General features: G+C 43.5%; 2 non-coding genes across 2 annotated transcripts; one reads left to right on the top strand and one right to left on the bottom strand.

The window, feature by feature from the left end:
* Nucleotides 1-5,720: 5,720 nt before the first annotated feature.
* Nucleotides 5,721-5,808, bottom strand: trnS-GCU. The gene has a single exon. It is a non-coding gene; the product is annotated as a tRNA-Ser (tRNA).
* Nucleotides 5,809-8,019: 2,211 nt separating this feature from the next.
* On the top strand, nucleotides 8,020-8,091 carry trnE-UUC. The gene has a single exon. It is a non-coding gene; the product is annotated as a tRNA-Glu (tRNA).
* The last annotated feature ends 4,977 nt before the right edge of the window (nucleotides 8,092-13,068 follow it).

Here is a 13,068-nt window from a genome sequence, read left to right as displayed (position 1 = left end):
CTCTTCCTTCGCCCCAAGTATTCTATATATAGGTATTGAATTAGAAAGAGAATTATCTGTTGAAGAAGAAAGGCGAAGATTAATTGAGAAGAGCCTTGTTTTGTTTATTGATTGCTGACAGAAAAGTTCTTTTTGTAGCAGTTGAAGCTGAAGTAGCTCTTTCAGTAGTTGTTGTGGAAGTCGATGAGAAAGAAAGAGGGACCTACGGCAAGGTTTTAAGTACAAGGAATGTCCTCCGGACCGCTCCTACGGAGTAGTCTTTTTCTTTCCATTAAAGAAGACTATCAAAAGACCTACAACAAGGAATGAACGAGTCAAAAGGACGGAGGCAAGGCTCTTTGAATTTGAGAAGAAGCGAAGCTTAATTGGTTTATATAGAATAAGTTCAGACGACTCAAGAGGTGTTGATGATGACGAAGACTATCCAAAACATTAGTATGGCGCGAAGCGGAACGACTGAATAGGAGTGGGGGAGGCTCAAAGAATATTGAGAAAAACACATATGAAATTGATTCTGCCTAGGCCTCAAATTGAATTGAGCCTAACGTCTGCGAGAAAATATGATGAATAGTTGCACTCCTTAATAGAAAGCCGAGCCTATCTGCACCCGCACCTTCTTTTTCTTCTTCGCGCCTTCGCAATATGCGCCGGAGTTAGGAGCTATTCCACTAAAAATCAGAGTCATGATCCCTCCGGAGGAGCAAGGAATAGTTAGGATCAATGAAATTTGATGAGTCATGATCAAAGAAAGCCCACGTAGCGGTGCCATAAGACAGGTCCGGAGTGCCAAAGAAAGGTCCAGGTGATTTATCCGTAGGACCATCCATATGGGCCAAAGAAAGGTCCAGGTGATTTATCCGTAGGACCATCCGTAATTAACAGAAGTAGGACTCTAAAACGGAGGACCCAGGTCGACTCAAGATTTTGGAAGGAATCCCTAGCTTTCTATCTCTGAGGCGAGCCATATGCTTTATGCTTGATCTTCTAAATCTACTTGCAGCCAATCAATGGCTTGTTTCCGGCAATGAGACTCAGTCTGATTTATTCTTTTTTTCCTTCTTCCTGTGTCTTATGAAAGAATGATTTCAGGCTGAAGCACCCACGGGGCGGCCTAGTGGCGGAATGAATCGTTTGGAAAAAGAGAAAAGAATCAGCAAGGCATGTATAAAGTTTGGATTTCACAGCTTTTTTTTGGAATCAGACTAGAGGCAATATGGATAGTCATCTGGTCCCTTTTATTTTCTTCTTTGCTCCTCTTAGCTGAAACTTTAGCGGAATTCTTGAGCAATATTCTTTGCTCCTATCTACGGGGTGCAGATGCGCAAAGAATATTGCCTTTCTTTTTGAGGTAAAAGACGCGTGGGCTCAGTCTCGTATTCTAGCTTGCTTCTAGAACTCGCTTAAGTTCATACCGCTACGTGGGCACCGACCCTACTACTAATTCAGATGAATGAGACTCGGCCGGGAAAGCCATTCAGATTCCACTCATGAAAAATAATGGATTTCTAGTCCTTCGCTTAATGAATATGGGGATCTGGACGGGTCCCAGTGGACATAATATCTAAAGAGGAAAGGGAATCAATCCATCCGTTGGAATATGCGCCGATAGCGATAGGCTTATGAGCAAAGCTGCTCGACATTCAAACTAGAAAGTGGAGTGGAAAGCTTTCCCGCGGAGCTTCTTTGCTTTGCTCTCTTTCTGAAATTGAAGATAGAAATCGAAAGGGATGTTTCCGAGCTAGGCCCTGCTATCATCCACCCTTATCCTTTCCTGTATAGAAAGAAGGAGCGATCCCAAGCGGCTATTCCAAGCAGCTATTCCAAGAATAGGGTGAGGTACGACTTATTCGTAATAGGTAAGATCATCCTAACTCAGAATCTAAGTCGTTCCAGGACGAATCGGCAGGCTTGACTGTATTGGTTAGCGGAAATAATACGACCAATGCAGGAAGAAGCTCGACTCTAAGAATGAGTCTGATTCTTTCCTCCGTTGAAGCTTAGTTGGCCGAGTTGGGTAGAATATCTCTGATTCTAGAAGGTTCCAGAAAGCTGATACTCTTTCTAAGATCAAGTGGTATTCTCAGTTGCGGACGAAGCCCACGGAGCGGTAGCATTCTCATTCGAGGTATTCACTAGCCCTTTGCTAGAACAAGCAGTTCAAGAAAACTAACTTCTCCAGCAACCACAGCAAGAACCTCGTAAGCTGCTGCCTATTATCGTTCATCAGAGTTTCAGTGCGGGTGAAGTCATCTGGAGCTTGATTTTTCATTGCTTGTTCATTGATTCATTTACGAATTTCTTGCGGGACTGATTAATGGAACTTATCCTATTTTATGTCTTTCGATTTATGGTAGGCTTTCCTCTTACTAGTGGGTTCCCACTCCTTTTGCATCAAAATGCAATTCCTTCCTTTTTCTCGTTCGCTAGGCTTTCGCAATATTCTTTGCGCCTTGCCTCCCGCAATATTCTTTGCGCCTTAAGTGGATTTTAGTATTTTAGTAGGTTCTGCCTTCGTCTTTTCTTCTTTTTCTTCCATTCCAGCTCTCACTTTGAATGAAAAAGAGGGACTCCAAAAATCTTGATTATCTATCTCTCAGAAAAGTATAGAAAATCCACTTTTCCTGTAATAGGGAAATAGCCAAGTTTTTGATGCTCATCAACTCTTTGAGGAGAAAATAGGTTATAGATCTAGAAACCTATTCCTACGCGGACCCCAGATCAGAAGCGCTTTGTTCTAAGATCCCACATTAAGGCTGGGCGCGGGCTAGCTAGGAATGATCAAGCTTTAGTCCCCTCCTAAAGAAGGTCAACTTCTTAGCTCGAGCTCTCCTTCGGAAAGAGAGTGAGACTCATTCCCCGAAGAACCTGGCTGGACCCGACCAGAGGTCCCTGTTTCGGCCCGTTGTCCCCAGTGGGAGAGGTTGAGGATCTTGGTGCGCGGATCTTGTCTTTCTTAAGTGGCTTTTCTTTCAGCAGTTCTTGAAAAATCAAGCTCTGGTTCAAAGAATTTTTCAGAATGAATCCGTTCATCTTTAGTGGAAAGAAGGAAGTCCGATGAGCTTAGAGGTTTCTTAGCTCTTCCTCTTGTGGTTCTTCTCTCTTTTACCCTTTATCAAGAGAGTTTTGATATGCTGTCTTGTTCTCCCTAGGATGTCCCCCGCTCCGTGGGTGTCCCCTAAGACCTCTTCTGTCCCCTCCTCTCCCTGAATCTTCCCCTAAGACCGCCCTACCGTCCGGTAAAGGCGAGCTCTTCTTCTTGCATAAGTTCTTGTCCCTGTAGTGCCTGCTGTCCTGTCCCGAGTTGGGTGCCCCTTTCTTCTTCTCTTTGCTTTGTTCTTTCTCTCTTTCATTCTATGTTTCCGTTAAGAAGTTGACTTAGTCCGGTCATTAGTCCTTCTTTCGGTATCCCGTTAAGGGAAGGGCGATATCAAGAAGAGTTAAGGAAGAAGATGCAGTTAGGTCCTTCTTGCAGGGAATCGGCCCACTACGCGGGAAGGTCTTGATGAAGAGTCAGCTCTTGAGGTTAGAAGGAGAGACCTCGGTCTAGAGGTTGAGGGGAAGGAGTGGGATCGGCATGATCTCTTTAGTCTGAGTCCGCTCTTGTGGAGTCTTTTTTGATGGGCTAATTCAATAACTTAAAGAGAAAGAAGACTCGGGGACCTATTTCCTTGCTTAATTCCTTGCTTAAGAGTTCCGGTTCTTTCAGAAAGAGAAGTTGAGAAAGAGGGTTAGCCTCATCCTATCTCGGCTCGGGGAATGAGATCTTAGCCAAATTGGCTTTGAACGAGAAAGCCTTGGACCCTTGTTCATTGACTCCTTTCAGTCGAGCCGTCCTTTGCCTTTGCTTTGCCTACTAGTAAGAGGTTCGCCTATCCTCCTTCTACGCCTTCTACGCCATAAACAAAACATAAGAGAGAAAGTTGGAAGGTTTTAGTTATCGATGTTCTCGGAAGATTAATAAGGCAGAGAATAATAGTCTTCATGTTTTCAGCCCACTACGCGGTTCTTTGAGTAGGAAATTTCTTTAGCTGGTCAATATTCTTTGAACCTAGCTGACTCAAATTCAGTAATGGAATTCAGAATATAGAAAAGAAAGAAAGACCCGACTCACCCTATTGCTATCGGTCGTAGACCTCTAACTGCCGGATTTCCTGCTCGACTTTCGTTCTTTCTACCGCTACGTGGGCCCGAGCGCGGTTGGGCACCTATCCACGCCTCCTCTGGCTCTCATCCCTCAGTGACTCCGTCAAAGGGACACCTCTTTTCAGATCGGGGTCTGATTCAACCGCCTACCTACTACTTTGGATGTTCAAATGGAGGATTTTTCGTGCTTTCTCAACCCAATTCAGGGAATAAGGACGAGAATGAAGGTAGAACATAGGTCGATCAAGGAGGCTTGACTTGCTTGGGCTGGGGCGCAGAAGGTTCCCGAGATCGGGGGAGTTTTCCCAGAGCTCTCTTCTTGTACACGGATTAGTCTGATTCCCACAGAGCGGTATTGCAAAGCAAAGTTCAGGCAACGAATGGATTGCATGAGAAATCTCCCCATTATCTCGTAATTAGAGAAGTCAATTCCGTCTTGTCTCGAACTCTTTGCACCTCACGCAACGCATATTTCATTGCGCCTTCGGACCTGTCTTCTCGCCTTTGTCATTGAGCAGATCCCCATTATTAAGCGTAGAAGGCCCAAAGAAGAAAAAGAAGGCGCAAAGTTCGGTTAATTACGGAAAGTCCGACTTCTGTTAATTACGGATGGTCCTACTTCCATATGGATAGTCCTACTTCGGTTAATTACGGATGGTCCTACGGATAAATCCTCCGGACTCCGGATAAGAATCCTGCGGACTCCGGACCCTGGACCTTTCTTTGGCACGTAGGACAGCTCATTAACTCGAATGAAAGCAGAATGAACTCATTAACGAGAATGAAAGAAGCTCAAAACAAAATTCATCTGCTAGATTTCAGACATCTTTGCTTAATATGGGCAGTTCCATACTCTCTTTTTGACGGAGGGAAATGCTAGGTTTTGGGCCTATAAAGTAGCAAGAAATCATGAAAAATCAGTCAAAATTAGACAATTATCGTTATTTAGAGAAAACCGAGAAAGTCACATTTAGAAGCAAAAAAGCCGGGAAAACGCAATGAAAGAATCAAGCCTATCCCAGAAATTCACATGGATCAGTTCTAGTTTGAGTTTATGGTCCGGATACTGACAGGTCTATTCTTGATTCCGCTCCTGAATATGGATAGTCCTACTTCGGTTAATTACGGATAGTCCGACTTCGGTTAATTACGGATGGTCCTACTTCCATATGGATAGTCCTACGGATAAGAATCCTCCGGACTCCGGACTACGGATAAATCACCTGGACCTTTCTTTGGCACTGCGGACTGCGGACTCCGGACGGAGAGAAAGATTAGACCGCTCTTTGCGCCTTCGGACGGTGTGAAAAGAAAGCCTATCAAATGAGCAATATTCTTTGTCGGACTGGACCTTTGTTTTTGAATGAACTTTGCGACTGAGGCTCCATAAGACAGGGATATTGTAGGACTATGAAGAATATTTGAAAAAGAAAGAATTATCGAAAGAGGATAGGCCGGTCAAAGAAAAAGAAGGCGCAACTTACTCTATCTCCTAGTCACTAAGTTCTGCTATTCAGTCCTCGGGGGGACTCCACCCTTCTTTCTCTCACGTAATTTCGCCCCTTCCACTTCCGTGCCGGAGGAAATGGGATGAGAACCCATGATAGAATCTTCTTCTATGTCGATTTAGCAAACCAATGCCTTTAGCCACTCAGCCATACCTCCAACTTGTTGATCGGAATTTGAGCCGGCTAAGAGAACTTTGCTTTCAGTCTAGGAATGGTTCGTAGAAGCCCGACCCGATCTCTTTTACCTCTTCCTCTCTTGCCTATGCCGGTTGAAGTTTTCGTGGAAAGGAGGTATTGGGTGGTCGCTTACCTGCCTGCCTGTCCCCATTTCTCGCTGAATACTAAGCAGGAAGGGCTAAAGTGAATCCCTCTTCCCGGAAGATAGAGTGAGAGCTTAGCTTCGATTGTGAGCGTCTTTTTGCTGGAATAGGTTTTTCATGTGCAAATACTCTGAATAAAAGGAATGCGGAGGAGTCAAATAAGAAGCTGGAGGCTGGGGCAAAAAGAGTAGAATCGAGATGGGACATCTTTCTACCCTACTTTCTCCTTTGAAGTTAGGCTCTTTGCTCGTCTCTAGTAGCCGATCGAACTACTAAAGAACGAGAACCGCTCCGGTCTGAATTTGCAAAGATGTCCTTATCAATGAGACGACTGAGGCTCCAAGCTAATATGTCCTTATCAATGAGACGGGTGCAGCCCACGGAGCCTGAATTACGTTTCGGTTCATCTTTCATTTTGAAATATTAGAAAGAATTAGAAAGGCGGTCGATGACTTCTATAAAGATAGGTTTTTAGTTCTCAAATTGAGCAATATGCGCCTCTACAAGGCTCAAAGGATATTGAGGTCAAGATGAGATTCTTTCTTTTCTGGCGCTAGGTGCAAAGATCTATGGATAAGGCTGAATTCAATTTTCGTTTGCGTTCCGTGTTAAATATAAAAAGTATTATGGAACTGAAAGGAGCGGAGCGCGGAAGGACTCGGCGGTTCATCTTTCCTTTTTGAGAAGTGTCAAAATCAAATAATAGATTGATAGGACTGAGGTTCAATAGGGTAGAGTCTCCTTCACCGATATTTAATTGGAAATTAAGCTGCTCCTCCTCGCAATATTCTTTGCACCTGGACCTTTGTTTTTGAATATGGATCAAAATCAGTCCCACTATTTCATTGAAAGTTCCATTAATCAGTTGCACTCCTTACCGCTACGTGGGTAGAAAGCCGAGTCTATCTGCACCCGCGCCTGATTTTTCTTCTTCGCGCCTTCGGTTCAAAGTAATAGCTATTCATAGTCCTTCGGTTTAAGACGCCTACTTTTAGGAAAAAGAAAGGTCAAGATGATAAAAGATGAACCGAAAATTTGAGATAATTCAGGCTCGCAAGTCAAATTCTCTAATGGATAGGCCGGAGGTAGGAGTTATTCCAAAAACGACCTGTTAAATCCGCTAAAGTTGCAGACTTAGGATCAATGAAATTTGATGAGTCATGATCCCTTATAAAGAAAAAAATAGAAAGGAGTCTTAAGAACGCAATATTCTTTGGGCCTCCGTAGCTTAATATGGGACTTGTTTTTATCCGTCCGCTCTACAATATCCCTGTCTTATGGCACCGCGTAGTGGGGCAACTCACGCAACTCCGCAATATTCTTTGCACCTCTATCGTCTGATTCTTCCTTGCCTAAATCTTCCCTCTCGTCTGAATTCCTTAAGGCTTTGACGAAGGAGTCTTCTCTTCCTTAAGTCGGAGAAGGATTCTTCCCTTCCGCTCCCTCCGTTAGGATCCATAAGACAGGTCCGAAGGCTCAAAGAATTTGAGGAATGAATGAGAAAGCGGAAAATTTTCTGAGTCAGCTGGTCCGAAGGACTGACCGCAGACCTTAGTAGGAGCTTTGAATATTGCGTGGAAATAATATCCGCAAAGAATATTGCTCAGTGATGATTTTCAAGAAATAAAGAAAGCAAAAAGTCAAATTCTCTAATGGATAGGCCTTCTGACTTGTTTTTATCCACACCAGCTGACCTTACTTTCTAAGCCCGACGCCTCCCTTTCTTTATAGAAAGATCGTAAGCTTAACCTACTTTCTTTCTTACTTTAGCATAGGCAGAGCGCCCGAATTCTTTTTTTCATTAGAAAGCCTTACTTATTCTGTTCAGAGGGGGATGAAAGACAAAGAAAGAGATCAGGGGACTTCAAAATAAGGGTAAGGACGGTGCTTGGTCTATCACTGGGTCGGTGGGTGGAAGGGGGGAGGACCCGCTGAATCAGAAATCGCCAAGATTCAGACAAAGGAAATCGTCGAATTGCGTATATCAATCAAAGGAAGGACTTCTATTCTCGGATCCCACTACTAGGTATATGAAGAATGGCTTTTTGGTCCCTTTCGTCCAGTGGTTAGGACATCGTCTTTTCATGTCGAAGACACGGGTTCGATTCCCGTAAGGGATAGGTACTAATTCTCGGCCGCTTTTAGTCTGAATTGCTGAGTGATCGCTCGCTATCTGCCTTCAAAAGGTGGTCCGTCCTCTCTCCCAGCAAGCAAGACGAGATCACCAGTAATGGACTTTCTTGAATTCTTTCTTAGCATCTCTTTTCATAGATTGAAGAATATCCGACAGATGAACATCATGCTTTCTTCTCCTCGTCAGACATTTGAATCTCATTTCCCACTACGCGGGGGTTAAAGTCTAATCTTTCTCTCACGCAATATTCTTTGCCTGAAATTTGAAGGAGTCTTAAGACCGAAGGACAGACAGGTCCGAAGGACTATCCATATTAACCCGTCTGTCCGAAGGACGGGATTTCTCAATCTTCTTTGAGCCTTCACCGCATTGATGACTAAGAAGCTTAGATGAGACATTTCCCCAGAGGAGGCCCCGAGATGGCTTTTGGACTTCTGCTCGATCATCGGCTCTTTCGCAAACTACCTCACCATACTAGTAGGTAGTGCCTTCCTCCAAGAACGGGGCTAATGCCGACTCTGATCTTTTCTTCGCCTCTCTTGAGCCGAATGTGGGATTGTGATCCCTTCTATTTTCTATGGGTGTGGCTAATTCGGCCATTTAACAAAGAGGACTCTCTTGCTTGAACTGATAGCTATTGCGAATCAAGCTTGAGAAAAGATAGGCTTTTGCCTTGTTACAGTTCTTTCTTCAAGAGAATAGAATGCCCCGTACTAACCTAACCGACCAAGAAAATAGAAGGGATCGATTCCTAACAAAAGAAAGGAGGGAAGCAAAAGGTCAATCCAATCCGGCCGGGATAGCTTCCTTCGCTCCCAACTCTGAGAATAGAAAGAAATTTCTATCCCATTCCGACTTCTTTAGGGTTTGTTTACCGATCACAGGAAGCAATCTTCACTGGCACAAGGATCTCCTCACAGCAACCTCCACTACGGACAATGAGTTTACGAAGACTGAAAGTAGTGCGAGATAGGCTAATCACCAGACTGCTCTGGAATAGGTTAATCGCCGGAGACAAGAGAATGGAAGGTATCTAGCATGCCTTAACTTAATTAGCATAGATTTCAGTCCTTCTATTGATTCGACTTCCTTGCCCAGTCATGAGCTTTTTTTTAGGAGTGTAGCTACCTTCCAGCCATCGGCATATCTGCTTCCGCTTTCTCACACCACAACTCTAACGTCCGGTCCTGATCTTTAGGATCTTCTCATTCACTCTTCGCTTTAGTCTTTTATCTTTGGTCTCTCCCTTTTCTTAAGAAAGTCCCTTTCTCTCATTATCGTATTTTTTTGAGTTTGGTTTTACGTCATGGGCTAGAGCTCGATCTACTACATTTTGTGGAGGTGGCCTTTTGTGACGATTCGTCTCGTTCTAGAAACAATTAGACCAAGAACACTTTTCTCTTCCTCAAGTCCCTGTGGACGTTCCCCCTTTCACTTAGGACGTCTATACCCAAAGGATTCGATTCCACTCTATCGAGGGCCACCACAAGTCGTCAAACTAATGGAGACCTGGTTCCATCAACCTAATCCAGAGATGGAACGTAGAGCAACCCAATCAAAGATAGCCGGTGAGACCTAGTCCTACTCTCCGGCTTGTTTGGGGAGAGAAGCACTAGCGGATCTCCGAAAGGGACAGGCATGAATGAGACATCCACATTTTGCCCTGTGATGGAACCTTTAACCAAATGGCAACATTACTCGGCTGGCGAGATTTCAACCTATGTCAATTATCATCCTTTGATTTGAACGACCGATCGGATAGGATGAAAGACGAAGTAGGCTAGTATGTATTCTTTCCGTCAGTAGTCTGCGTGCGAGATAGAGGAGTTGGCCGAGCAGTAGAGACCTCGCCCTCTTCATGCGGATCGACAGGACCCCGGCGGCGGAAGAGAGCAAGTGCTCGACTGGGATTATCTCGTCTTGCTCTAACGTATACGTAGGCGAGACCAAAGGGAGATCTCGAGTCAGATTAGGAAAAGTGATGAGAGAGATAAAAAAGAATAGGATAGAAGGCTAATATAAGGATAGGAGTTGACTACGTTTACGCGGGAGAGTTCTTTCAGTTGAGATAAGAAGCGAGACTTAATATAGGAGAGTCCGCGCGAACTATCTTTCGTAAGTTGCTAGAACTAAGAAGGCAGTAGCACAAGATTTTGCCTAGGGTCCCCGGTCGGAATCAAGACTAAGACTAATCCGGCTCGACCGTAAAGCAGCTCTTGTCCGATATTCATGTATAAACCTCTCCTAAAAGACAGTTGAAACACGTTCAAACTTGCTGCTTTATTGGAAGATAAAGGTGAAAAGAAGATTTCCGCTTGATCAAATAAAAGGCAGAAAAGGAATAAAGAAGGAGCTCCTTCTCCGGCTAGGCTTTCCCAAGACAAAGAAGAGAAGAAAGAAGTTTCAGAGCAGGGCTTTATCAAAACTTATCTTTATCTTGTGTTTTCTGAACCTACTAAGTTACAAATACAAAGAGATCAAAGAAGATTTCGAAAGAATTTGAGAAGAAGCGAAGCGACTTAACATCTACTAAAAGGAAGGAAGCAGAAATCCATAAATTAGCTGAAATCAAGCAGGAACATGATAAGTGGAATTCAGAAGTCCGACTATCCTACTAGGGGGGAAAAGTTCATCGTCCGACGCCTCATTCTTAAGTCAGAAAATTCAGGCTCAAGATGAGATTCTTTCTTTTTGCTCAAAGCCATATTGAAGGTCATGATTCCAAAGGCCGGCAATATTCTTTGCGCCTTGCGCTCCTTTCTTCTTTTCCGCAATATTCTTTCCTCCTCAAATTCTCGCAATATTCTTTGCGCCTTATAATGCCTAAAAATAATACCGAAGGCCTTCCAAATCTACTAAAAAGATTCAAGCCCTTGTTCATTGACTCGTTCATTGATCCTGGACACTCTCGCAATATTCTTTGCGCCTTGCACTCCTTTCTTCTTTTCCGCAATATTCTTTGCTCCGATCATTCATAGATTATGCTGAAGGAGGAGTCTGATTCCAAAAATTAGGCCTTATCTTCATCCTTTCTTAGATAAATGCGCTTCCCTTGTTCATTGACTTAAGTCGATCTTCTTCGAACCCTATGGCGTATCCGGAGGAGATGTAGTGCCTCCAGTATTTATTAGGTTCCTTTGACTTGTTCATTGATTTGATTTTCTTCTTAGAAGGAGCATTCCTTGCCGTAGGTTACAGGCGAGAGGCCTTACGATCAACCTATTCTTGCTCTTGTGAAGACTGCTCTTCGCCCCCTTGTTCATTGATCTGTATGAGGCTTTCTTCTCTCATGAGGGAATGAACTCCTTCAAGTCTTACCTTTCATCTAGCGGTTACGAGAAAATGGGACATCTTGAGACCAATAGGCAAGAAGTCGTTCGAGCTTAGCTCTTCTCAACTGATATATAGAAACTAGAACTTCTTCGCACCTTTGATTTATTACTCGTTCTCATTCACACTTACATAATCCGTGAATTCAGAAAGAAAAGAAAGAACTCAAGCAAGAGCCACGGGCGAAGACCGATCAGTTTCTGTTGAAAAAGCTTAGCTTTACGTCTTGTTCTTCAATCCGCGTCCTTGATATAGTTCCAGTACCCCTAGGTGTGCCTTTTTGAGAAGGAATTCCGCTTTCCCCCATATGGGTTTAGTTACATAGGTCACCGATCGGGGTAAGCATATGCCAACCGGAACTTCTCCACCGAGAAATCAGTAGTAAAGACTTCCTAAAGCTTTAGCTAAATCAGCGACTGAGCATAGAAAATTTCTTCTTTTTACCACCCATTGGACCTCCCTTGTTTTAGCCCTAGGGGTGATTTCAGATTTGAGAGTGGGATTTTAGTCATGGAGGAGATTCATCCTTGAGGGATTTGACGCCACCCCATTCTCTTTCCCAAGCAAATGAGAACGACCATTTCTCAAATTCTTTGTCAATATTCTTTGCTCATCTGGTCCCTTGTTTTTGTTCTTTGCACAAGGCTCAAAGGATATTGAGACATTCTTTCTTTTTGAGGAGGTGCCATAAGACAGGGATATTGATTTTCTGAATGATCCCTTGAATTATTTTAGCTTCAAAATGTTAAATAGCCGAAAAAAAGCTGTTAAATAACTGAAACGGTCTTAAAACGGATATTATTTCCACGCAATATTCTTTGCTCCTTGCTAAAATAGAGGTGACTATTCAAATCCGCAATATTCTTTGCACCTTGCACTCCTCAGCAATATTCTTTGCGCCTCTCCATTTCATGCTCCTCAAATTCTTCTCCGCAATATTCTTTGCGCCGCTCCGTGGGCTTACCTTTTTTTAAGTGGAAGGCAATGCAATATTCTTTGCACCTTCTACGCGGTCGTCTGAACCCTTGTTTATCCAAAATATTAGTTTCTTTTCATTAGAAAGAGCAGCTTCGCTTCCTCTCCTATTAAGTACAGTAAAGCAGCTTCGCTTCCTCCCTCTGCCCGAGAATACTCACTTATCTTCTTTCACGAGCTCTTCTAGTTATTCATTCTCATACTATATAATCTACTATAGAAAAAGAAAAAAGAAAGGCGCAAAGATCTATGGCCCACTCCGTTTTAGAGTCCGGAGGATTTATCCGTAGGACTATCCATATGGAAAGAAGGGTCCAGGTTTCATAAGACTCCTTCTACGCGGTCTCGCAATATTCGCCTAACTACGAAAGAATATTGCGTTCGAAAGCATATTGCGTGAGAAGCTGCGTAGGAGGCGCAAAGAATATTGCGTGAATAGCTATTATTTTAATGGAGGGAGGCTCAAAGCTGAACATTAGGGATAGCTCTGACTTTCTGACTATGAATAGCTATTACTTTGAAAACCACTTATTTTACGAAAATACGACAAAAAGAGCGGGTAAAGCCTAAGCCAACTAACTAAATCGTACGTCTTGGAACTCTGATGAATGATCTTCCCCGTCTGACTGGATCAATCGCTCGCTTTGCCACGCCAAAG

This window comes from Cucumis sativus (genome assembly GCF_000004075.3).
Source record: "Cucumis sativus mitochondrion chromosome 1, complete sequence".
NCBI lineage: Eukaryota > Viridiplantae > Streptophyta > Magnoliopsida > Cucurbitales > Cucurbitaceae > Cucumis > Cucumis sativus.
This window is presented reverse-complemented; position numbering and strand designations above follow the sequence as displayed.